This window comes from Camellia sinensis, chromosome 6, assembly GCF_055761805.1.
Source record: "Camellia sinensis isolate YWXY chromosome 6, ASM5576180v1, whole genome shotgun sequence".
NCBI lineage: Eukaryota > Viridiplantae > Streptophyta > Magnoliopsida > Ericales > Theaceae > Camellia > Camellia sinensis.
In genome coordinates this window covers 139,793,637-139,820,685 of record NC_138966.1, presented here as the reverse complement: position 1 = coordinate 139,820,685, position 27,049 = coordinate 139,793,637, and the positions used below count along the sequence as shown (strand labels likewise).

Sequence of the window (27,049 nt, the reverse complement as noted above, 5' to 3'; positions counted from 1 at the left end):
CTAGATCGGGGTAGCTGTATAGAGAATGAAGGTAGGCAGAATCTGTGAAAGAAGAGGACTGTTAGTTCGGCTGAAAGATTGAAAAACCGAAATACAGTAAAGCACGCAAGAAAACCGAAGTAAATATACCGGGTTCTCCTTTTTTCCAGTTTATACGTCGGCTAGGAATCTGGGCTTGGTGATCTTCAAAGTTCCCAGACACCCAGAAAAAATCGTCATCATTTAAGTCTTTATCCGGTGTATATTTTATTATCTTCTCTCGGCGACGGCGTATTCTTAAATAGTAGACCCACCCATCTTCTTTTGAACCAATAGAGTATTGGTGGAAGATTTCGGCCAGACCGAGGTTCAGACCGGCTTGGCGGTTTAGTTCGGCTATTCCCATTATGATACGGTATGAATTGGTGGATAGTTGGGTTAGGCATAGTCTGGTTTGCCTAAGAAACTCACAAATTAAGGGTTGGACCGAAAATCGTAGTCCGGTTTCAATTATGGACAAAAGGGTGAAGGGGACAAAGCCTTCATTTCCCCAGGGTATGACATATTTTTCGGCCAAAATCAAGTGGACGTCATCGGGTATATTGTAATCTTTTCGGAATTCGGCTAGACCACCTGGCGTCTCAACTAGATACCTATACTTCCCCATTTATTGTATAATTTACGAATAACTTAGTTCGGTCCAAAAATTGTACTCAGTAGCACGGTTGAGCGCACAGAGGAGTGCCTGGGCAACCTAAGTCTGCAAAGTAGAAAACAAAGGGGTTAAGCACAGATCAATGGACCGTGCTACAAAAGAAAAGCAAAAAATAGGAGCCCTACTTCGGCTATGTGGAAGCTACAAGTTCTATCTCGGTTTCTGCAAGGTGATTGGTAGCTCGGTTTGAGCAGGGCTTTTATTAGTTCGGGCTGGGCAAGCGTCTAGATATCTTGATTGTGGAAACGGTTCTGTTTGACTGGTTGACCGTCTAGGGGCAGCTTTCTGAGTTCCATCGAAAAAACTAAGAAAGCTGGTTTAGCCCCAAAGGCCTAGATCGGTTGGAGTTCGGGTATCTCAGTATGCTAAGTGCAAACCTAGTTCGGTTGGTTACTTCGGCTAAGGTTTATCAAGAAGCGTTTTGACTTATTCAAAGCTACTGGTGTAAACATGAAGTGTTAGTCCGGTTGTAAGCTGACTAGACTTTTACCTAGCTTAAACAGTATCCTAGTTCGGTTGCATCATGATTTTGGATCAAAAACCAGTTTTCTACAGGATATTTCATATACTCATGTGTTCTACTGTTAAGTTTTTTCCATAGAAGTACAGAGCAAAGCAAAACGGAAAAATGTGTTTGCAAAAAACACAGAAAACAAAACACATAGAACAAATACGAAAACAAACAGAGCAAGAAAGATGGATTTGCTTACCAAGTTGAAATAGAGGACCTGGAAATGGATGCAACAGCAGTAAAAGACGAACGCAAAGCAAGCTTCACAGTTGCAAAAGTTGGGAAGCAATGGAGGCTCAGAGAGAAAGAAGATGTAAAGTGTACCAAGACGAAGAGATTCGTTTTAGGTAAAGGGAAAAAAGGCGGGACTGTTCAAATTTCATGAAGTACGAAGACGGCGTGACAGTCGTCCTCAGTCAATCAGAGCGTGCCACGTGCCATTAGAATGGGAAGCGTTACAGTCGCTATGATTGAAGAGACGCTTTGACCGGACAAGCAGAGCCCGGTGTGAAATTAGCTCGGCTGGAAGGCTTAAGAGTTTTTTAGCTCGGCTGGAAAGGCTAAAGGGTTTTTTAGCTCGGCTGGAAAGGCTTAAAAACTTCAGCTCGGCTGGTAGACAGGTAATCCCTATCATGCTGCGCAGATGGAATTAAGGGGCAATTGAGAGGTTAATTTTTGTGAAAATTGGGCCGAGCTGGGAGATGGTCATTATGGCCCACAATACGAAGGGCTGAGTAAAAAGGCCGCAAAGTTACTCCGGCCCAAGAGAGGTACAAAATTATTCCGGCCCGAGGAAAATGTAAAGTTACTCCGGCCCGGAAGCGACTTGGAGTTTGGCTGGTCTCAGAGTTAGTCCGGTCATGGCGTATTGTGGTTAGAACGGTCAGAACCTTGCTACTCGGTAGCTCGGTCTGAACACACCATGGGTTGTACATGAGAGAACCGAGATAAGGAGAAGTAAAAGGAAGAACCGAACTAAGTATAGTTCGGCCTACTCTACGGCTCAGCATAGCCAAGATTACTTCGATCATGTTGGAGTTCGGCCATGGTAATAACCATCTCACTTGGTTTAAGCAGTGAGGGGAGTGTTGGAGGATAAGGATTATCTTTTAGGAGGTTAAATCCTAGGAGGACTCTGCGTGGAGGAGTAGAAGTCCTACTAGGATTGTGCCACACGAAACCTATAAAAGCTCACAAACATCACCTTTGAAGAGGTAACACACAACTTTGTTTTCTGAATACACAGAGCTTTGTCTATTTGTCAAGCTTGCTGACTTAGGCATCGGAGAGGTTTCCGGCACACACCCACCGGCTAGCTCACGTTTGTGTTTTCAGGTGATAAAGCGACGACGTACGGAGGAGAGTAGACTTGGTCAACAGGATTATACGAGAAGGTTTATTTCTTTCCTCTAATAAGTTTAGTCAAAGGGATATTTTGGGAGGATGATTAAAAGCCGTTTTTTGATTTTTTTTTGACTTTTTGGTGAGAGAGGGAAGTGGGTTAAAAGCTGGGAAGTGGGATTTAACCCACTTTCCAAAATGGCCCAAAGCGTACTAAGGTTTACCAGGACATCAACAACATCATGATTCACGAGCAACAACCACCACCTTTTGCCGACATTGTGACCAGCAAAAAGCCCAATAAGAGTTGCTGGGGCACTCCACGTATGTGATTTCTCATTCTTTTATGTGGGGCAAGATCATGTCCAGAAACTTTGGATACACGTGATAGTAATCGTGAACTATAAATCCTTCCATATGGCCTCATTTTGTGATAAGACAGAACAAGTTGTGAACACCTTCAGATTTTCAGGTTGTACTGTGAGATCATACCACACAAAGCAATGCGATCGTGGAGTCTCATGTTGAGAAGTACTGCATCAAGCATCTTTCCTCCAACATTTTCAAATTAAATATTGATGCCATTTGGAAAGTACCTGGGAAAAAGTTTAATCAGAGGGGTACATAAGGAAGATATTGAATTTGGGAAAATTGAGATTTAAAAAAAAGAAAAGAAAAAAAAAAACACTTTTCTGAAGAAATATAGGTAGCGTTTGGTAGAGTTTTCTAAATATAATTTGAGAATAGAGTTGTATTTTGAGTTTGTGAGTTTTGGGAATTATGATTTGAGTGTGAAAAAGTCGTTTGGTTATGAGTTTTGAATTGCGTTTTGGAGGGAGTTTTGAGTTTTTGAAATTAGAAAAATTATTTGATTCAAAAATTTATAACTCATAACCAAACACACAACCAAAAATTCCATTCAAAGATCATAAAAATTAAAAAAATTCTAAAAATGTTTTTTATTTACAAAATGAAAATAACAGGTGCCAAAAAAAGAAAAAAAAAATCGAACACTGTTCTGGTCAACCGGTCGGACGTCCAGGTTAACCAAATTTTTCCCCTTATAAAGGAGTTTTCAAAAATAGGTGTGGAATTGTAACTTGAAAGCTCAAAAGAAATACCATACTCAAATGAGTGGGTGGAAATGTGTTCGGAACACATAATCAAACATAGCCATATTGTTTGTCAATGTTGCCAATTCCTTGTTTTCTGGTGGGTGGGCGGGTGGTGGAAACAGTGGATGGTGGCCAGACGTGAAGGAGGAGGAGAGAGTGAAAACTTTTTTTGAAAACAAGTGAACACCATTTTTTCATTTCCAAAAAAAGTGAAAAATTTAAAATCAATTCCATTTTTTTGTAAATGAAAACAATAAACCAAACAAGTTTTAGTTTTTAGTTTTCAAAAAAAAAAAAAAAAAGGAGAAATGTAATCTTCAACAAACGACCCCAAGGAGTTGAGTTTTGGCCGCCATCTATTTTATACAAGGTAAGTCAAAAGGTGGCTTGTAGAATTTCATGCTTTATTTATGAAGGGGCATTCCTTGAACAAGGTTGTCCATACTAGTAGCCATTCTATCTAGCAATGTACTCAAGCTCTAAATCTTTTAGTGTTGTTATGTATTTCTATACAAAAACATGAAATGCTCACCTTTTCAGAGCTGCTTCCAAGTCCTCCTCTTCATAGTTAAAATCTTCATCAAACCCAAATTTGTTCTTCAACAGATCAACCTTGGTTGAAAAATAGTAAACGAAAGAAACAAAAGAACAAAAAAAGAAGAGAGTCAGTGACGATGCTTGCTCTGACCCAACATAAAATATTCTTTGGCTAAAATTTCAAAATTTGTGAGAGTTCTACAAACATGCTAGTTAAGGAAAAGGTGTCAGACCACATACATTGATTGAGCAATCAATATAATTTTGACTGGGCCAGCCACTAACTGGTTATTTTAACATGAATAACATAATGGAATGTGAAGGGTCACTCACCTTTTCTTTGGTTCCGGCACTTCCAACAACATAACAGCCTAATAACTTTGCAAACTGCCCAACAAGCTGACCAACAGCTCCAGAGGCAGCTGAAACGAAAACTTATTCTCCTTGCTTAAGAGAGCATAGCTCATAAAAACCAGCATAGGCCGTCATATCAGCCATGCCTACAAAATGCAAATTCAAAGCAACAATTGAGCATCCCCTAAAAAAAAAAAACAAAAACAAAAAACAAACAGAGAATTTGATAAAAACATGAGTATTGCACATCTTACAGAGGGAAGCATGATAACTAAGGCTTTGAAAATTCCAAGCAATATATGCCCTCTGATGGATTGCATTACTGACAGAACTATAACAAAATGCTTGCCTTCTATGGAATTTTACCAATAAACTTCATCAATTGTCAAAGTCAGAATACAAAGCCATAGATCTAGAAGGGACAATGAAAAATGTCACATACTGAATTCACCTTACCCTAAAATCAAGTAAAAAATTATCTACCTTACAACAACTACCTGAAAATGTCAAATGAAAGGTGGTGCACAGGACTTTGAACAAGTGACGTGATTCTACTTCACCAAACCAACATAATGTCCACAAATGGTCCACTACAACAAAAAGAGTCTTTGGAGATGAAAACTAATAACGAAAATAAATTTTGTCCCAAAAGACGTACCTTTTAGTGAAGAAAATAATATTTCGTCTCCAAATATACCATTTTTAGAGGAAAAAATAAAATTTCATCACCAATCTACATACATAATAAAAAAAAAATTAGGTGACAAAATTATTTTTCGTCATTATTTTTTTTTTGTTTTTGTCATAGAAGATTTTCTCACTAATTTTTTTGGGTGGCGCCAAAATTTTGAAACTTTTGGTGAGAAAAAAATTGATCACCAATTATAAAATTATTTGTGACGAATATATTTTCGTCACCAATAATTTTTAATATTTTGATATCATATAGTGAGAAAACTATTTTCCTGGTCAATAATTTTGTCTTTTAGAGAGGAAATAATTTTGTCACCAACTTTGGAGGGAAAATTAAGCGGCAATGAAAAACAAAATAGGCTACTAATTTCTACTAATTTTTTTCCCATCTTTTGTCTAGCTATTTTCCTCTCTCTCTCTCTCTCTCTCTCTCTCTCTCTCTCTCTCTCAAAACACACACACACACAATAACTCCTTCCTCCTCTCTGCCCTTGCTACTCCCCACTGTCGTCGCCACTTCTCATTGTTCAGTACCGCCGCCGACATCGCGAGCAAGCGTATTGTTCTTTCTCTACTTTGGACTTGTATAAACAGGGCTCTACTCTCTACATCAAACCCAGGTTCTTTTTTCTTTTATTTAAGCTTGTATTGCTTCAATTTTGTTGAGTTGTTTCAGAATTTTTAACGGTTTTAAGCTTCATAATTTTTTTAGCTTCTAATCTAACTTTATTGTTGATATGGTAAATAAATTTTGTATTTTTTTTCTTTATTGAGCGAGTTAAAAGCTTTGATTTATTATCTGAATTTTCAAGTTTTATATATTTTTTGGGGTTTTTTGCTAGTTAATGTATGTAGTTAGCCATTATATTTATAAACTAGGGTTTCGATTCTGGTGATGTGTGCATGGTTTTCTCAAATTGAACGAAGATTTGGCTTTTATTTGCTTAAAATCATGGAAAGTCCAAACATAATTCCATATTGCAAGAATCAAAATAAAGGCACAATTCAAACATCCATTTTATACCTTTTCAACTTTTCTAGTTTATAGCTATGTAAGAATTTAGGTAATTTGTGAGATTGGGTAATTTTATGTTGCGTTTGGTAGAGCTTTAGAATTATAATTTGAGAATAGAGTTGAATTTTGAGTTTGTGAGTTTTAGAATTATGATTTGAATGTAGAAAATTTGTGTAACACCCTCAAGATATAATCATAATATAACCCATGAGCATATATAAAGAAGGCAACATACATCAGAGTAAACAGTTCTCCCATTACACAAAGTTACTATTATAATAGAGTTTAACATAAATAAATGTCCTTTGGGCTTACACCTTTCCAAGTCTTAACTTGGTTACAACAAAAGTGGGACTAACCCTTACGATTAAGGCCCTAAGCTATACAAAATGTGAACAAAACAAGAAGCCCTCGTGCTTCCCAAATAACCCTCCAATGCTATTGCCTTGGTGGAGGCATACCATCATTACCTGAAAATATTTTTCCCCAAATAGGGTGAGCCACAACCCAGTAAAGATAATCTAACACAGTATATGAGATTTAACAAAAGTATAAGAGTAGTAAGCATAAACAATGTTAAGGCTAAAGTATTCATCATCTCTTGTATTCACAACATAACAAGTTCACAGCTCATTTCATTCCCCTTTTTGTTTCACTTTGCTACATAAACTAATTTCATTCGTTTTCTTCAATATCTCAAGCGAGACTACAACTCAATAGTTAAACATTTTCAAAGTCAACACATCCACATTCATTTGCCATTTTACGGATCTTTCGTTCTGGGGATCGGCACCCATGTATAGATTTTCCATCTTGTCATTTTATGGATATTTTGTCCGCGGGATTAGCACCCATGTATAGATTTCGGGACTTTCACCCAAGACACTCTAGCTAACTTAATTATAATGGAGTCCATCCTCTTTCTCCTCCCAAAACAAACATACATATACAATGTATATAAACACATAATCACGTATGGAGCATATCCCCTTTCCACTCCCAAAGTACATACATATGCAATGTATTCACAACATAATCCTATTCAATGATAGTTAATCATGGGATAGTTCCAATTCACCTAATCCACATGCAATTTCTACAACAATCAAAGCTATCATCCACCGATAGTCCAATACAGTTATTTCTAAACAGATATACATTCCTAAGATAGATAATTTATTCAAAATTTCTGAAGATGAGGCACATTATCCATTTCGTTTCACTAACCATCTCTATACTTGTCCAATCCCATGTTTATAACATAAAAATCATTTATTTACATAAAATAAATATAATACTCATTCTAGGGCAAATTTCCCCTCTTTTCTCAAATCTCAACCAAGTACCAAAATCAACTATTTTGACACAAAAAGACTTCATTTTCAAACCTTATGTCCTTTTATTTCATTCCCACCCAAAAACTCCTCTTTTAAATATCACCCAAACCCTAGGTTTGTGTTCGAAATACCACAAAACCCACCATTGTTATACAACTACAAAATACTTAAGTTAAAAACCATAATAAAGCGTAAAAGATCCCTACCTCAAAGAGTAAAGACAAACCAAGCGAGGATGGAGCTCCAAAAATGCCGAAACCAACTTCCAATCGGATGAAAATGGAGATTTTGAGAAGCTCCACCTTTTTATCAAAAGGAGTAGGGTGAGAAGATCAACGGATCTAGGCAAAAATGAAGAGAGAGAGAGAATGTTTTAGAGAGAGAGGCTCTCAGCTTTAGGGTTTTAGCTGAAAAGATATGAAAAAGTGATGTAAAAAGTGTTTTTCGCGATCTGATATATGCGCAGTCCGCTCGAGCAGAGAGTTTGATGCTCGAGCGTCAGACACATGAATTTGTCCCGCTCAAGCGCCAAGACACAACAACAAGGGACCATCGGCTCGAGCTCAAGAAGACCTGCTTGAGCGTAGAATACACACTTCTAGGATTTTTATAGACTTCAGACAACTGCTCAAGCGCAAGAAATGTCGCTCAAGCACATACCCAGTCTAGCGTGAAAAACACTCCCCCAGCATTTTTGCAGAAGCACAAAGTACTGGATGTTTGCAAATCCCGCTCAAGCGCAAAAGGGCCCACTCGAGCGGAAGACCAAAATTCTGGGCAACAAGATTCTAGATTAACTAGAAACCAACCTGTTCTAAACACGCCCAAGACATTCCAAAACTCAAATTCAAAGAGTGAGAGAGGGAAAAGGCAAAAATAACGACATTAAATCACAAGACCCGAGTCCGGAACACCATAAAAGCCAAGTTAAACCTGGGATCGCTATAATTTGTTTGGTTATGAGTTTTGAAAAGAGTTTTGAATTGAGTTTGAAATGATTTGATGTGACATATGATATTTGATTCAAAAATTTACAACTCATAACCAAACACACAACCCAAAATTCTATTCAAAGCTTATAAAAAATTTTAAAAAAAATTTGAAAATATTTTTTATTTAAAATATAAAAATAATGGGTGCAAAAAAACAATGTAAGGGTAGAATTAAGTTTAGGCAGCTCTACCAAACAGAGCCTTAGTTTTTCTCTGTATTAGTTTATCAGCAGAAATTCAGTGATTAACATCAAGAGAATAACCATATTTACTATGTAAAATATATGGCAAAAAACTAGACACGATCACTACAAAAAAACTGGGTATAAAGTCCTTCCCCACATTCTCACCCATCCCCACATTTCTCTCTCTAAAATCTCCCTCCACATTCTCTCTTTACAACACACACACACACACATATATAGATACAGATATACATTATACACACACTGCTTTATCTCTAAAGCAATGGCAGCCACAACAGCTCAAACCATGTCAACAACCCTATTACTCTCATCCTCCTCCAAACCCCTCTCTCACTTCACCTCCTCTTTTTCTCTCTCCTTTTCCTCAATCTCTGCCACCGCTGTCCAATCTCCCTCAAATTCTCCACCACCAAAGTCTCCGCCATCATCTCCATTGGCGACAAGCTCCCTGAATCCACCCTCTCCTACTTCAACGCCGCAGACGAGCTCTAAACCCTAACCATCTCCAACTTCACCAAAAACAAAAAAAAAAAACCATCATCTTTGCCGTCCCAAGTGCATTCACCCCAACCTGCTCCAAAAAATGCGTTCCCAGATTCGTGTCGACGGCTGCGAAATTGAAATCGAAAGGGATTGATGCAATCGTCTGCATGTCCGTGAACGACGCGTTCGCGATGAAGGAGTGGAAGAAGGGGCTAGAAATTGAAGATGAAGTGAGGATTCTAAGCGATGGGAATGGGGATTTCACGAAGGTGATTAGGAATGGCAATTTGAACCTAGCCTGACAGGGACTCGGACCGCCCCGCCCCGATAAGCCAGGTTTTTCCCGAAAATTACTCCCCATAGGGCCGAGGCTGGTAGTGAAAAATAAATTCCCGATGATTTTCGGGCTGGGAACAATGATAGGTGCCTCCGGCCCGGCCCGGCTCGATCTGGCCTCGAACAGTCCCCATATATATATACATATATGTTTAGAAATTAGAGTTTGGTTTATTATCTATCTCAACTCTCTCTCTCTCTGTGTCTCTGTCTCGTTCTTCTCTCTTCCTCTACTCTCTGTGGCTGTGAGAGATGAGAAAGAAGTGATGGTCTGAGCCTCCGTCACTTCATCGCCTTCAGCACCATCCTTCGTCACCTCTTCCCCTCCTTCCCATAGTCTACTTCGCCCATCATTTACCTAGATTTGTTGAGCATAGTTCAGATCTACAGTGACCTCCTCGTGAGCAATGAATCCGCCATCATCGCCGTGGTACGGCGGTGGATCGGAGGTAGCGTAGCCGTCGATCTCCCTCCTCCTCCATTGTCTTCGGCGAGAGAGAGCTGTTAGGGTTTTCGATCTCCCTGATCTCCCTCTTCAAAACATCACTGCGACTCCGACGCCTTGCTCTACGCTATCGTCAACATCGCTATCTTTGATCATCGAGCTAGCGACCTCGCCGCTGACATCATCTCTTTGATTTCTTTTTTTGAGTTGTACTTCTCAGATCTTACCATCTCTCTGATTTCTCTTTTTTTGATTTCTTGCAGATCTTACGAGTTGATTGTGAGGATCACAGAGATGAGAGGAGAGACAATGATGTTACAGATTTGTTGACAGTTGTGTATGATGTTGTTATTGATGATTTTGTTGATCTATTGGTAAAGAACTCTGGTTTGTGTTGATCTGTTAATGATTTCTTTTTTGTATTTGATGTATTCGATCTGGAAGTTATACATAGATTTCTGTATTACTTTTTTTTTTTTTTTAGATCGGGGAATTTTTGGGGTCGGCAAAACCCGATCCCCGTTAGGGGACGGGGGCGAGGGCTGGGGACGGTGATAGGTTTCCTGTTGGAGATTGGGGCAAGGAACGAAAAAATTTCACCATTGCGAATTGGGGACGGGGAGTGTGATCCCCGGCCCTGGCCCAACCCGACCCATTTCCATTCCTAAAGTTGATTGGGTGTGAATTGAATCGAGTGATAATCCGATAGGGTTGGGAGTGAGGTCGAGGAGGTACGTGATGTTCGTGGAGGATGGGATTGTGAAGGTGCTAAATTTAGAAGAATGTGGTGCTTTTACTTTCAGGGGTGCTGAGGATATGCTTAAAGTGCTTTGATTTAAGAGGTTGGACTGGGTATGTTTCTGTTTTTTTTTTTTTTGAATGATGATTTTGTTTTTTTTTTGTTTTTTGTTTTTGGGTTTATATGCTTAAAGTGCTTTGATTTGAGAGGTTGAATTGGGTATGTTTTTGTTTTTGTTTTTTTTTTTTTTTTTGAATAATGATTTTGTTTTCTTTGTTTTTGTTTTTGTTTTTGGGTTTATAATTGGAGGGTGAAACTTTATTATTGTGTTTGGTTGGAGGATTTGAGGAGGGATTTGGAAAGAGAAATGAAAAAGGTAGGAAAAATTAAAGTTTCGTTTGTTTGTAAATTAAGACGGTGTAAAGCATGATTAGATTCAAATTGGTATAAATTTTTTTTAGAGGACTGAAACATTTGAGGGTTGAATCATTTACTTTTAGATAGTAGATTAGGAATGGCATCCCTTTGGGATACTTGAGTCATGGCAACTTGACTCCAATTGAAAGGAATAGAATGAAGTTGATTGTTAATTGAAGATTTATCTTTTCTAGTAAAATAGGAAGGATGTGTATTCTGCAATGTTGGAATTTGACCTTATTATGGTTGATAATGCGGCCCAACAACTTATTGGTTCCTCCCCTCACTTGACATCGAAGATTGAATAACAAAATAAGTTCCTGCATTATATGCAAGATTGTGTGCATTCTTAGTGACTTTTGATGATTCATAGAGCCCTTTCCCTATGTTTCTTGTTATATTGTCCACGATTCGCTACAAAGCTTATTTGTAGTATCTTTTCCTTCTCCTTCTTTTTATTTGATCTTAAACTTGCTATTTCATTGCCTAATTAATGAATATACTCAAGTAGCTTATTACTGCAAGCTGAATGACTTTTGATGATTTATAGAGCCTATTTGCCTTTTTTTTTTTTATTTTTTTGTGTCCATCATTTGTTACTAAGCTTATACTAATAACTTTCCTTTTGTTTCATTTTGTTTGATCTTGAACTTTTGTTTCGTGCCTCATTCTCTTATTGATGAATAAACTCAACTTGCCTAGGGTTTTATTATATTATATTTGTAATTGATTGACAAATTAATTTCAAAAGCTCTTAAACATTTTTTCAAACAATCTTAAGAAACTTTTGAGGGAAGTAGGTTGAGTGAAGTGAGTACATCAACAGGTGCTGGTCTCCTTTTTATTATTTATTTATTTTTTTGCTAACTTTTGTTAATGCAAGTTTTTCAAAGCTGGTACACAGTGTAGAGATGTGTGGGTTAAGGGATGGTGAACTCTTATATTAGGGCTGTGAATTGTGACTGATACAAACTTTTAAGGGTTGAGTGGTTGTGAGATCTCTATATTTCCAGTTGTGTTTTTGTGCAAGTACTAGCTGGTCCTCAATTAAAGGATGTTATTGTTGAGAGTTGAGTGGTGTGAGCATATATTTTTGTTAGTTTCTTTGTGGTGATAAATGCTCTCCCTCTGAGTTGGAGTGTTCATATGTGGGTTGAGTGATGGTAGCAATAAACTAGTGAGATTTTGATGCAATAACTATTGATGTTTGTTTCTATTGAGTGTGTTCATTGCTTGGCTTTCCAGGATCAATTAAGTGAGGCTTTGGAACAAGCTGTCCACCTCCTGTTATAGAACAATTTCGAGTAGTTATGTTGCTGAATTATACATTGGTTGAGCTACTTACTGCTGCAACTTGTGTATATGCTGCTGCTGTGTTTAGGCTGGACAGGTTTGGTTTGCTGTTCTATTGAGTGAAGTGAGTTAGGGATGGCAATTTGAAATCGACCCAACGAGGACCCGACCTCGCGACCCCGATTGGAACGGTTTTTTCTCGAAAAATACCCTCGACGGGTTAAGGATGATATTCGAAAATGAATCCTCGACCATTTTTGGGCCGGGAACGGTGATACGTTCCATAGCCCCGGACTCGACCCCAGCCCCAACCTGTCCTCGACCCTGGTTGCCCGATATGAAATTACCATTGTACCCCTGTCTATATATATATATATATGTTTTCTCTCTTTCTTTTATCATTTTAGGGTTAGAGGTTACACTGAGACATACACACATCACACTCTCTCTCTACTCACATCACATGGTTGTTGCCTCCGTCGCTCAGTTGCTTCTCCCTCACCGCTGACGTTACCTTTCGCCAAACTCCCTCACCGGCTCGACATCATCCCTTATGGTGAATTGCCTCTCTTACGGCTACTGTTCCTGCCCTATCACCGCCGATTTTCAAAGGGTACTCTCTCTTTCTCTCTCTCTTTCTCTCTCTCTCGTTCTTCCTCACCGCCGATCACTGGTCGAAAACCAGTTGAGTCAACTCGTACTTCACTGCATTTTCTCTCTTCATGTCCTAAAGTGTGAGAGAGAGAGAGAGAGAGAGAGAGAGAGAGAGAGGATCTAATGGGGTACGAGAAGATTCACAAAGTTCAGGTATGGCTTCCTCTAATGACCATCTTGTATTTATTTAAAGCCAATACAAAAAAGACAATTTGCAGCTATTAATCTGTGTGTTTGCTAACAAACTATTTTCTAAAATGGGTCTGTGTAGAAAAGTTTCAATGTGAGTGAAAGTCTCTGAGTTTTAACATTACTGGTAGGTTTCCCAAATATTTGATTTTTGTTTGAACAAATCTTTCAAATTTTGAATTAGTAAGATAAGAGAACTCATTATGGTGTTTGAATGAAATTCTTGAATGGGGGGCTTTTGTGTTCAAATGATTCTATTACAATGTTGAATTTATGTTTTTATTATTTATTATTTTTATCTTTTTGGGTATTTTTCCTAATTACGGTATTTTATTTTTAAATTTTTTTTGGTGGTATAAATAAATGGGTAATGTAGAGTGGTATAATATCTCCAAGTAAATTGAGGATGAAGCCAATAGGGGCATCTGCTCAGCATCAGAAGAAGAAAGATGGATCAAATAGTAACTCAGCAAGAACATCTCCTTCCAAGATTGAGGATTCTGAGTTTGTCAACAACAGTTTGTTAGCCACCATGACTGTAGGAGACTTTGACAACCAAAAAAAAAAAAAAAAAAGTGCAAAAACTAAAAACATGTTTAATAGAGGCGAAAACATGTTTAATAGGGTTTTCTTTTCTCAACTACTCTGTTTTTTTTTTCATTTCTGTTATCTCTCTTTGTTTAATTGAATTTGTTTCTGAATTAGGCAAGTTTGTTACTCATCAAACCAAAATGTTTATTGGGGAACGATGTTTATTTTGTTCGCCACTATTTGTTTGATTGATTTTGCTCAAATTGCCATCCCTTGTGGATTGGGTTGTGGCTGTTATATCTTGTTAGGATGCTGGATATGTTTAGGGATTTTTTGGGGTCGGGGAAACCCCAATCCCCGATCAGGGGCTGGGGCGGGGGGGTTGATGGGTTCCCCGCCGGGGATCGGGGGCAAGGACAGGGAATTTAGCACCTTCGGAGATCGGGAATAGGGAGTGTAATCCCCGATCCCGCCCCGCCTGTTGCCATTGCTAAAGTGAGTACATGCTGTAGCTGTGTATATGTTGCTGCAACCTGTGCATATGTTGTTCTGATGCCTCTGCTGTGTTGGTATCCTGGGCTAGAGGTCACTGTGGTTGCTGCTTGGAGTTTTTATTTTATTTTATTTAGGGGTGTTTAGTTGATGCTGTTGTTTTGGTGTAGATCTTGCAGTCTTGAGTTTATTGGCAGTTTATGTCCCTTGTTCAAGCTTATCATTTTGTTATGCGGTGCTTGAACAAGTTGGGCTACCATTGGGCTTAGTAATGCCACCAAAATGATTGGCACAGTCATTTCTTCAACCTTTGCACAAGGCAATTTTTGTTCCGAATAGGGATTTACATGGCAATGTGGAGACCCAACACTTACAGCCACTTGATGTCGATATAGAGGCACAGAGGGAGGCAGCTCCCCAATCTAGTGTCGTTAAGATGCTGAATTTTACTATTAAAATGAAATTCTTTGTTTTAGTATAATGTGTACCTGTCACATTTACATATAGTGAGATTTGTTATTATACTTATATAATAATTACTGAGTAATATATCATGTATCCATAATCATTTCATATCATCATTGTAAATTTTTTTTCCTATTCAGCACAGCAAGTTATATATATATATATATATATATATATAATTTAGGTAAAAATAAAATGGGTGGTAGATTCTCATCATTCATTGTGTTTATAGCGATCCTAGAATTACCCTTGTTGTACATTGATCTGGACATGTGTCCGTGGATGTTGGTAGTTGTTTATTATCTTGTTTACATCCTTTTTACTTAGTATTTGAGTTATGGGATGTGTTGGGCAGGTTTGTTACAGGTTGGTTGAGCTTAGAAGCCAAAACTAGTTGCCCAGATTTTGACCTGTCCGCTCGAGCGGGAGTTCTGGCGCTCGAGCGGGAATTGCACCCATCCAGTATTTCCTGTGCAGTGTTGGACGCTCGAGCGTGGTATTGGCCGCTCGAGCGGGGTTGTGTGAGTGCCGCTCGAGCGGGGAGTTGGAAGCTCGAGCGAAGACCTGGTTCTGTAAAAGTTCTGGGAATGTGTATTCGTCGCTCGAGCGGGTTTGTTGGCGCTCGAGCGGGAGTCTGTGAGTGACGCTCAAGCGGAGTTTTTGACGCTCGAGCGGGTCGACTGGGTTTAAGTTCCGTGTTTTGACTTTTCAAATCACTTTTTCACTTTCTCTTCTCTCTCCTACTTTTCCAAAAATACCATTGTTGAGCCTCTCACTCTAGAACTCTACCTTCTCTCTAGGTTTTGATCTAGTAGGAGTGATTTGCTCACCTTTGGCCTTTACAAAATAGTTGTTAATCGTCGAGGGCTACTTTTTAATCTGAAAATTTCGAGATTTAGAGCACGTTGGGTTTTGTCTTCTTCTCCTTTGGAGCTCCGAATTTGAGGTAGGGATATCCTACTCCTCTCTATGGATTTTGTCTTTAAATTTTGGTATTTTGAGATGTTGGGGTTGGTTTGGTAATTTAGTGAAAGTTTGGGGCTTTTGTGTTATTTTACAAAAGTTGGGGTTTTATTTATAATAAACCTAGGTGTATGTTTGGTATAGAGAAGTGGAATAAATGTTGAATCATTGATGAAAATGGGACCTAAGGGTTGAAATGGTAATTATGGAAAATGACCTAATTACATTGTTGATTAATTGAGATAATTAATTGTGAGAAATGAGGAAATGAAATGGAATTGTTGAGATTGGGAATGTATGGGATTAAAGGGTGTAGTTGAATTGTTTATCACACACTGAATTGAAATGTTGATTGAATATCCATTTGTGCATTTATTTTCTGTTTAGAAATAATTGCTTTGGGCTATCGGTGGAGGATAGTCGTGATTGTTGTAGACAATGCATGATGATTAGGCAAACGGAAACTAATCAATGGAATGTGTCATGGAATTTGACGGTTGATAGAATACATTAACTGTATGTATTGAGTGATTGTATATAGAACCAATGTGTTTGTATACGTTATATGTAGAGGAGGAGATAGGGGATGTGCTCCGCGGTTTAGGGGAAGATGGGGGCTGTACCTCTAAACCGGATAGTGTTGGGAGAAGATATGGGATGAACTCCGTAGATACAGCTCATATGCTTGTCTAGAGAAGTGAAGATAGAGCTCATATGCTTATCTTTGTGAAGTGTGGATACAGCTTATATGCTTATCTGTGAATATGGGATATTGTTTTTATACATATCTGTTGAAATGATGATAGAGCTAACATGCTTATCTGTTGAAAAAGAGAAAATGAAAGGTAACTTGGACTCATAAGTCGTATGACATAAATATGTGATTTATGTGAATGTATCAGTGTTGGCCATCTATCAATTGCTAATCTTTTAGTCATTGTTCATGGTTGGTTTAGTGTATTTCTACTGGGCTGTGGCTCACCCTATATGGGAATATCATTTTCAGGTACAGGTAGCATGCCACCTCCAAGGACATAGCTTGGGAGGCTAGAGGCGGACATACTTTTGTCGTTTTATTTTTGATGTATTACATGTAAATTCAAGCCAAAGGCTTAATGTGTAAGCGAGTTAGTACTCTTTTGTTGTAACCAAGTGTTAACTTGGAAAGCTGTAAGCCTTTAGGGCATTTGCTTTTGTTGTTAACATGTAATACTTTTTGTAGTCAAACCTTGATAAATGGAAGAATGTGGAACTTTTACATATCAATGAATGTCTTATTTGATGGGTTTAATGTTATTATTTTGAGGGCGTTACAACTTGGTATCAGAGCGTACCGGGTTCGAACACTTTGGGTACGTGGGAAGTGATTAGGATCACAATGGGTTTGTCTCGCTTGATAGAGACTTAGATGTAGTGTCATATGCTATGAGCTTAATTGATAACATGCTTATGTGGGTATGGGATTTAATTTCTAGGATGTTGATTGGATCCTTGGGTTTCTGGGAGTCTTGTTGGAGAAGCACTTGATCAATGCTGTTTCTAACCGGAACTCTAGTAACGCCTCGGGACAATCATTATCCGGAAATGAAATTCGTAAGTGCTTATGTGTTTATGTGCTTACGTGGAGTGAATTACAGTTGTCCATGCATTAGGACGTGAGTGTTTAGTTTCGGCACATTTATGAATGTGCTAACGTTCTGTATTACCTTATTAGGATGTCAGGACGAGGAAGAGGTGCTAGGTGTGGTAGACCTGCGAGGCAGGAGGTACCGTTACCGAAGGAGGTTCCAGCAGTGCAGGAGGGAGTTGGTCAGGCCAATGTGGCCGAGCCAGTGGGTCAGCAGGCCATGGGTGCCTTGGCCAGAGAGATAGCAAGAGCTTTGGGTATTCTTAGAGCTGGGAATCAGGCAGCTGAGGCAAGGCCTTCTTTCTTGAAAAGGGAGTTTTTTCGGTCTAATCCGGATGAGTTTATCCGGGATCCGAAGGAGCCACTGAAGGCTGATGAGTGGTTAGAGCAAATGAGTAAGACGTTCGAGATGCTTGGCATCGAGGACGGAGCACTGAAAGTGACCTTGGCATCCTTCCAGCTGAAGGGAGATACGGGTCAATGGTGGAAGTACGAGAAGGCTCGTGTTGGTGGTACGTGGGAGGCGTTTGTGAATGCTTTTCAGGAGAGGTTTTTGTCTGCAGCAGCTAAGGAGAAGCTGAGGGATCAGTTTAGCCGGCTTAAACAGTAGGGCTTGTCAGTGGCCGAGTTTGAGGCTACTTTACCAGTCTGTCCAGGTTTGCACCTGAACTGGTGGCGTCTGAGGAACGCCGTTGCTATGAGTTTGAGCGGAAGTTGAGACGGGGCCTCAAGTTGAGAGTTGGTGGGTCTTACATCCTAGAGTATAGACACCTGGTAGATGCCGCTGCTCATATGGAAATTATGATGCAGGAAGAGGAGGAAGAGCAGAGGGGCTCCAAGAGGAGCCAAGATGGCCAGGGTGATGGCAGGAGGCAGAGGGGTTATAACCCTCAGCAGTCTCAGGGAGCAGTTTCTAGATCGACCTTTCCAGTGCCAAGTGCAGGCTCGGGGAGTGGCAATTAGGGGGAGTTTGCTTGTTACAAGTGTGGCCAGCTGGGTCACAAGGTTTCAATTTGCCCGCAGAAGGGTGGGGGTCAGAGAGTTGCTTCTTCTTCAGCTAGACTGCAGAGTCAGAGTTTGGGCAGGGGGCAGCCCTTGTCTTGTTATCAGTGTGGACAGCCTGGGCACCTGAAGAGGTTTTGCCCGCAGTTGAGTGCCACGTCGGGAGCGTCTGGTTCCAGGCAGACGCAGAGTTTTCAGCCAGCTCAGTCTGTGCAGGCCTCGAGGGCCAATCCGGGGGCTTCGTCGTCCCAGTCTGTGCAGCAGTCTTTTGCTCCTAGAGGTGAGCAGGTAGACCAGGGGCCTACAGGGCGCGTGTATGCTGTTACCGCGCAGGATTTAGTACCAGCTCCATCGGTAGTGAGAGGTACTTTTCTGTTTTGTAACTCGGTTGCTAATGTGTTGATAGACACGGGTGCATCTCATTCTTTTGTATCTGCTGCATTTGCATCTGTTTTGGAATTGGAGTTAGCACAGTTAGCATCTCCTATTTGTGTAGTATCGCCTTTGGGTGGTGAGTTGATCCTGAAACAGGGTGCTAGAGGTTGTGATATAAAGGTCGCCGACCATAGGCTTTCTTTTCCGTTTGTTGTCATGCCCATGAAAGGTTTTGATGTTATTTTGGGTATGGACTGGTTATCGTCATACCGGGCTGTTATCGATTGCTACCACCAGAGGGTCACGTTATGTACCTTGAGCGGGGAGTGGTTCCATTTCTTGGGAGACCGGGTTGGTTGTGTTTTACCACCGGGGTATGATTCGCGAGGGCGAAGTGAGCTTAGTGGTCTACTTACTAGCTTTGAGAGTGGTGAGTGTGATGAGACCCAGATTGTATTGCCGAGGGTGGTTTGTGAGTATTCGGATGTCTTTCCCGAAGATCTTGTTAGTTTGCCACCTCACCGAGAGATAGAGTTCTCTATTGATCTAGTGCCCGGTACGGCGCCGATTTCTATGGCACCCTACCGTTTTGCTCCAGCAGAGTTGGTTGAGTTGAAAGTTCAGCTCCAGGAATTGCTAGATAAGGGTTTTGTTCGCCCTAGTGTTTCACCGTGGGGAGTACCGGCCCTCTTTGCTAAAAAGAAAGATGGTGCCTTGAGATTGTGTATTGACTACCGGAAGTTGAATCGGGCTACGGTTAAGAATAAATACCCTATGCCCCATATAGATGATTTGTTTGACCAGTTGAAGGGTTCCCGTTGTTTCTCTAAGATAGACTTGAGATCGGGTTACCACCAGTTGAGGGTCAGGGAGGAGGATGTTCCTAAGACGGCATTCCGTACGCGGTATGGCCATTATGAGTTTCTGGTGATGCCATTTGGGCTTACCAATGCACCGGCAGTCTTTATGGACTTGATGAACCGGATTTTCCGGGAGTTCTTAGATCGATTTGTAGTCGTTTTCGTGGACGACATTCTTATCTACTCTCCTTCTGAGGAGGAGCATGAGGAACACTTGAGAGTGGTGCTTGAGTTGCTTAGAGCCCATAGGCTGTATGCCAAGTTTGGGAAGTGTGAGTTCTGGCTGAGGGAAGTCAAATTCTTAGGCCACGTGGTATCCGGGGAAGGGGTGTCTGTTGATACATCCAAGGTAGAGGTAGTGCAAGATTGGGCACAGCCTAAGAGTGTGTTTGAGATCCACAGTTTTCTAGGATTAGCTGGGTATTACCGTCGGTTTGTGAAAGATTTCTCCAGGTTAGCGTCACTGTTGACTAGACTGACTCGGAAGGGAGTCAAGTTTGTGTGGAATGAGACTTGTGAAAAGTCGTTTCAAGAGCTGAAAGTTAGATTGACCACCGCTCCGGTGTTGATTATTCCGGAGAGAGGGTTGGGTTATGCGGTTTATTGTGATGCCTCACGAGAGGGTTTGGGTTGTGTATTAATGCAAGAGGGGAAAGTGATAGCTTATGGCTCACGTCAGTTGAAAATACACGAGAAGAATTACCCTACACACGACCTTGAGTTAGCGGCTGTGATCTTTGCCTTGAAAATCTGGAGGCACTACCTTTATGGTGAGAAATTCGAGGTGTTCTCGGACCACAAGAGTTTGAAGTATCTGTTTACACAGAGAGACTTGAATGTGAGGCAGAGGAGGTGGATGGAGTTCATCGAAGATTATGATTTTGAGCTGCATTATCATCCGGGAAAGGCCAATGTTGTGGCCGATGCCCTTAGTAGGAAATCCATTAGTGATGTAGCTAGTATAGCCATCCAAGAATGGGAGATGTTGGGAGCACTTGGGGAGTTTGATTTACTTCTGAGTGAATCCGTTGAGGCTGCGGCCTTGTTTTCTGTTGTTGCGCAGCCTACACTTGTGACACGAGTGTTAGAGGCACAGAGAGGTGACCTTGAGGTAGAATCCCTCCGAGAGAAGATCTCCAGTGGGAAGGTTGAGAAGGGTTTGACGGTGTATCCCGACCTGAGTGTGAGATACCGAGACCGTTTGTTTGTACCGGAGTCTTGCCGAGAGGAAGTACTCCGAGAGTTCCATCATTCGCGCCTTGCAGTGCATCCAGGAGGTACTAAGATGTATCAGGATTTGGGTCGCCAGTTTTGGTGGCGGGGTATGAAGAGAGATATGGCTGTTTTCGTATCGAAGTGCCTTACTTGCCAGCAAGTGAAGGCCGAGCATCAGAGGCCAGCGGGTTTGTTGCAACCCTTGCCTATTGCGGAATGGAAGTGGGAGCACGTCACTATGGACTTCGTTGTAGGTCTTCCGAGGACTCAGCGGGGTAGTGATGCTATTTGGGTGGTTGTAGACCGGTTGACTAAGTCGGCGCACTTTATTCCTATGCGCGTGAGAGATTCGGTGGATCATCTTGCCGACTTATATATTCGGGACATAGTGAGATTGCACGGGGTCCCAGTGACGATTGTCTCAGACAGAGATCCACGTTTTACTGCTAGGTTGTGGCAGAGTTTGCAGAGTGCCTTGGGCACTAAGTTGACCTTTAGTACGGCTTACCATCCGCAGACTGACGGGCAGTCCGAGCGTACTATTCAGATCCTCGATGATATGCTTCGGGGTTGTGTCCTGGATTTCAGTGGGACGTGGGAGAGCCACTTACCCTTGGTAGAGTTTGCCTACAACAACAGTTTTCAGTCTAGTATCGGTATGGCACCGTTTGAGGCCTTGTATGGCCGACCGTGTAGGTCTCCAGTATGTTGGGCCGAGGTGGGTGATGCACCTTTGTTGGGTTCGGAGTTGGTTAGGGAGACGACGGAGAAAGTTGAGCTCATCCGTAGGAGGCTTGTTACAGCCCAGAGTCGTCAGAAATCTTATGCTGACCGTAGGAGGAGGCTTTTGGCGTTTGAGGTAAGTGATCATGTCTTTCTGAAGATATCACCTAGGCGAGGCCTGATGAGGTTTGGGAAGAGTGAGAAGTTATCCCCTCGGTTTATTGGTCCTTTTGAGATCCTTGAGAGGATTGGCGAGGTTGCTTATCGGTTAGCTTTACCGCCGCAGTTGTCCGGAGTGCATGACGTGTTTCATGTGAGTATGCTTCGGAAGTATGAGCCAGATCCATCACATGTGTTGGATTGGACCGATTTAGAGGAAGATGAGGATGCCTCGTATGAGGAGAGACCGGTTCGGGTCTTGGATAGGCGGGATCAGGTCCTGCGTGGCAAGACCATTCCTTTGGTGAAAGTCTTGTGGAAACATCACGGAGTGGAGGAAGCCACTTGGGAGCGTGAGTTGGAAGTCCGCGAAAAATATCCGGACTTGTTTGTTGATATGTAATCTTGTATTTAGATTTTGAACTATTGTTGAACTTAAGAGCTTTTATATATGTCTTAAGTTGTGAAACATTGAAAATGTTTTGGTTTATCGGAAGTGTGTTTTGGAACTTGCCTCATATGGAAGTTGAATGTAACATTATATATGTTGAATATATTGTTGAAATTGGAAAGGAAATGCGTAATGTTGATGCATGTTGAAAGTACATATGTTGTTTACATATTGTGAAATGCCCCTTGTTAAAGGGATGGAATGACCGATAATGGGTCGAATTGTTGAATGTTAAAATGTAACATTGTTTAAAATCAAGGAAAACTTGTTTTTGAAAACTTGTGCTTAATTTCGGGGACGAAATTCTTTAAGGGGGAAAGGTTATAGCGATCCCAGAATTATCCTTGTTGTACAGTGATCCGGACATGTGTCCGTGGATGTTGGTAGTTGTTTATTATCTTGTTTACATCCTTTTTACTTAGTATTTGAGTTATGGGATGTGTTGGGCAGGTTTGTTACAGGTTGGTTGAGCTTAGAAGCCAAAACTAGTTGCCCAGATTTTGACCTGTCCGCTCGAGCGGGAGTTCTGGCGCTCGAGCGGGAATTGCACCCATCCAGTATTTCCTGTGCAGTGTTGGACGCTCGAGCGTGGTATTGGCTGCTCGAGCGGGGTTGTGTGAGTGCCGCTCGAGCGGGGAGTTGGAAGCTCGAGCGAAGACCTGGTTCTGTAAAAGTTCTGGGAATGTGTATTCGCCGCTCGAGCGGGTTTGTTGGCGCTCGAGCAGGAGTCTGTGAGTGACGCTCGAGCGGAGTTTTTGACGCTCGAGCGGGTCGACTGGGTTTAAGTTCCGTGTTTTGACTTTTCAAATCACTTTTTCACTTTCTCTTCTCTCTCCTACTTTTCCAAAAATACCATTGTTGAGCCTCTCACTCTAGAACTCTACCTTCTCTCTAGGTTTTGATCTAGTAGGAGTGATTTGCTCACCTTTGGCCTTTACAAAATAGTTGTTAATCGTCGAGGGCTACTTTTTAATCTGAAAATTTCGAGATTTAGAGCACGTTGGGTTTTGTCTTCTTCTCCTTTGGAGCTCCGAATTTGAGGTAGGGATATCCTACTCCTCTCTATGGATTTTGTCTTTAAATTTTGGTATTTTGAGATGTTGGGGTTGGTTTGGTAATTTAGTGAAAGTTTGGGGCTTTTGTGTTATTTTACAAAAGTTGGGGTTTTATTTATAATAAACCTAGGTGTATGTTTGGTATAGAGAAATGAAATAAATGTTGAATCATTGATGAAAATGGGACCTAAGGGTTGAAATGGTAATTATGGAAAATGACCTAATTACATTGTTGATTAATTGAGATAATTAATTGTGAGAAATGAGGAAATGAAATGGAATTGTTGAGATTGGGAATGTATGGGATTAAAGGGTGTAGTTGAATTGTTTATCACACACCGAATTGAAATGTTGATTGAATATCCATTTGTGCATTTATTTTCTGTTTAGAAATAATTGCTTTGGGCTATCGGTGGAGGATAGTCGTGATTGTTGTAGACAATGCATGATGATTAGGCAAACGGAAACTAATCAATGGAATGTGTCATGGAATTTGACGGTTGATAGAATACATTAACTATATGTATTGAGTGATTGTATATAGAACCAATGTGTTTGTATACGTTATGTGTAGAGGAGGAGATGGGGGATGTGCTCCGCGGTTTAGGGGAAGATGGGGGATGTACCTCTAAACCGGATAGTGTTGGGAGAAGATAGGGGATGAACTTCGTGGATACAGCTCATATGCTTGTCTAGAGAAGTGAAGATAGAGCTCATATGCTTATCTTTGTGAAGTGTGGATACAGCTTATATGCTTATCTGTGAATATGGGATATTGTTTTTATACATATCTGTTGAAATGATGATAGAGCTAACATGCTTATCTGTTGAAAAAGAGAAAATGAAAGGTAACTTGGACTCATAAGTCGTATGACATAAATATGTGATTTATGTGAATGTATCAGTGTTGGCCATCTATCAATTGCTAATCTTTTAGTCATTGTTCATGGTTGGTTTAGTGTATTTCTACTGGGCTGTGGCTCACCCTATATGGGAATATCATTTTCAAGTACAGGTAGCATGCCACCTCCAAGGACATAGCTTGGGAGGCTAGAGGCGGACATACTTTTGTCGTTTTATTTTTGATGTATTACATGTAAATTCAAGCCAAGGGCTTAATGTGTAAGCGAGTTAGTACTCTCTTGTTGTAACCAAGTGTTAACTTGGAAAGTTGTAAGCCTTTAGGGCATTTGCTTTTGTTGTTAACATGTAATACTTTTTGTAATCAAACCTTGATAAATGGAAGAATGTGGAACTTTTACATATCAATGAATGTCTTATTTGATGGGTTTAATGTTATTATTTTGAGGGCATTACAGTGTTCATGCCAACAATTACAAAATTATAATGGATGATTCATGTTTTTCTACTTCAAAATCTTTATTGACAGTGTGCCCAATGTAATTTTGTTTTCACTTTCCTGCCCCCTTAGCAGCCCAATGCTATTATAACTTTAATATTGGCATCCATCATGATTTTATCGACTTTTTATGCTAGTATAATTTTATGTCTATAGTTGTTAAGTGCGTATTTTAGTTGCAAGAAAGCATATTGTTTCACAATAATGTATTTGGGTTATCTTCTTTTCCTTTTTTTCTTTTCATTTTTTCTTTTCATGTAGTGTTGAAAGCTCTTTCATCTCAGTAGATTTTACTAAGATATTAAAGTTACTTATATTAGGGAGCTTTTTTGTTAAGGGTTAAGTGAATAAATTATCTGTAGTGTTTTCCTTTTATCTTGTTTTGGGTTGATGGGTTTTACCTTATGTATTGCTTTGGTTTTTGTTGAGGGTTGAGTAACAATAGACGTGGTTCCCTATTTGAACGAGCACGTGACTCCTAGTTTGAAAACTACTTTCAATTATGTATTTTTCCAACACTTAAACTTGAAAATAGGTCATTGAGGGACAAAATAGTGAAATATAAACAATAAGGGCCGGGAAACATCATGAACACCTCAAGAGGAACCAATGTAAATTGTGAAAACTTATAGAACAAGCACGAGACTCCCAATTTAAAAACTAATTTGAAATTTGTAAATTTCCAACACTTGGACATGAAAATAAGCTATCGAGGGGCAAAATCGTTACATAGGCATGAAAAGGTCTAGAAATTATCATGAACACCTTGGGAGGGATCAACATAAGTTGTGAAAACTTACAGAACAATCATAGGACTCTCGGTTGGACAACATTTAGGTTTGAAAATAGGCCGTTAGGGAGTAAAATCTTGAAATAGTCGTTAAAAGGCCCGGGAAACATCATGAACACCATGGGAGGAACTAATGTAAGTTGTAAAAATTTACGGAACAATCACGGTAAATTTTGGTTTGAAATTTACTTCGAAATTTTTTTTCTCTTTTAGGTTGCATGTTCACATATTTAGTGAATGGTTACCTTAACCTTTTGTTGTTGTTGTTAAATGGTAGATTGGAGATGAACGAATTTGGTAACCTGCATAGCAAGAGCTTTTTGTTGATATTACCAAGCACGTATCCATCACAGTGCAGTTGTACTTTTTGTTGATATTACCAAACACGTATTTTGACTATGTTGTCGTGGGTTATGATTATGTTGTGATGGATCTTATCTTTTGTTGATACTATCAAACATATATTTTGACTATGTTGTTGCTTTATGCAAATGAACAGGTTTTTGTAATGATCTGTAATGGATATTACATTGAACAGGTTATTAAAATGCACAAGTTATTTTGATTGTGTTGTCGTAGTTTTTGATTTTACTAGAATAGATGTTATAGTTTGGATGTTATATATTGTTGGAGAAAATACCAAAAAAAATTATATTTTATTGATAAATAATGCAAAGAAAATGAGATACAAATAGATCCACGGATATCTCGTTTTTTTTAAGGAGATCAAGCCCACTGCGGTAGGAAGAACCCAAATACCGATACAACAGTTACAAAACTATAACTTGTTCCCTCCAGGATACAACAGCCTAACCACTTGTCGTATGGTTTAGGCCAACTCTGCACAAGATGGTGAACCCAAAGCTCCATCAAGAAAAACACCATTCTTTGCTAGTAATCTCTCTTGTATAGAAAATAGTTGTTGTGTTGGTGAAGAAAAGAGTAGATATGACACTACAAGAAAAAACATCTTTGGCGACTAAATTTTTAGTCGCCAAAAGTCGACTTTTCACTTTCTCCGACTAAATATTTTAGTCGCCGGTTGTGTCGCGAATAGATGGTCGGCGGAGGTATTGGCTACTAAAAAAATTTTAGTCGGCAAAGTTTTAGTCTTCAGCGACCAAAGAGTTTGTCGCCAACAGTCAATTACATTTTTGAAAATTATACATTTAGCGACTAATCTTTTAGTCGCCAATAGTGAATTATTTTTTTTTAATTAATACATTTGCCGACTAAGCTTTTCGTCGCCAATAGTCAATCTTTTGGCGACCACTGTTTTTAGTCGCCAAAAGCATATTTCAGGAAAAAAAATTTACCCTCTGCTATTCCCAAGATTTGAACCACCGACCCATCCCACATTCCAAACCTTTACCAACACACTCTCCCTACTATGCCACTACAACATCACATGAATATAATTGCAACATATATTATTTATATATTACTTTGACCAGTATTTATACAAAACTCTATATATATAAATAATTATTTTTATTCAATATAATTTATGTAAAAAATAAATTATTTACTAAAAAAAAATAGATCACTTTTGGCGACTAAATCTATTTTTTAGTCGCCAATTGTATAGTTTTGGCTACTAATTAGTTTTTAGTCGCTAAAAAAATTCATT

The 27,049-nt window shown here is 39.9% G+C and overlaps 2 pseudogenes; one reads left to right on the top strand and one right to left on the bottom strand.

Annotated features, from left to right (window-relative positions):
- Positions 1–2,786: 2,786 nt before the first annotated feature.
- Positions 2,787–27,049, bottom strand: part of LOC114272724 (2-alkenal reductase (NADP(+)-dependent)-like) — a 38,465-nt pseudogene continuing 14,202 nt past the window's right edge.
- LOC114272704 (peroxiredoxin-2E, chloroplastic-like) lies at positions 9,082–11,307 on the top strand (annotated as a pseudogene).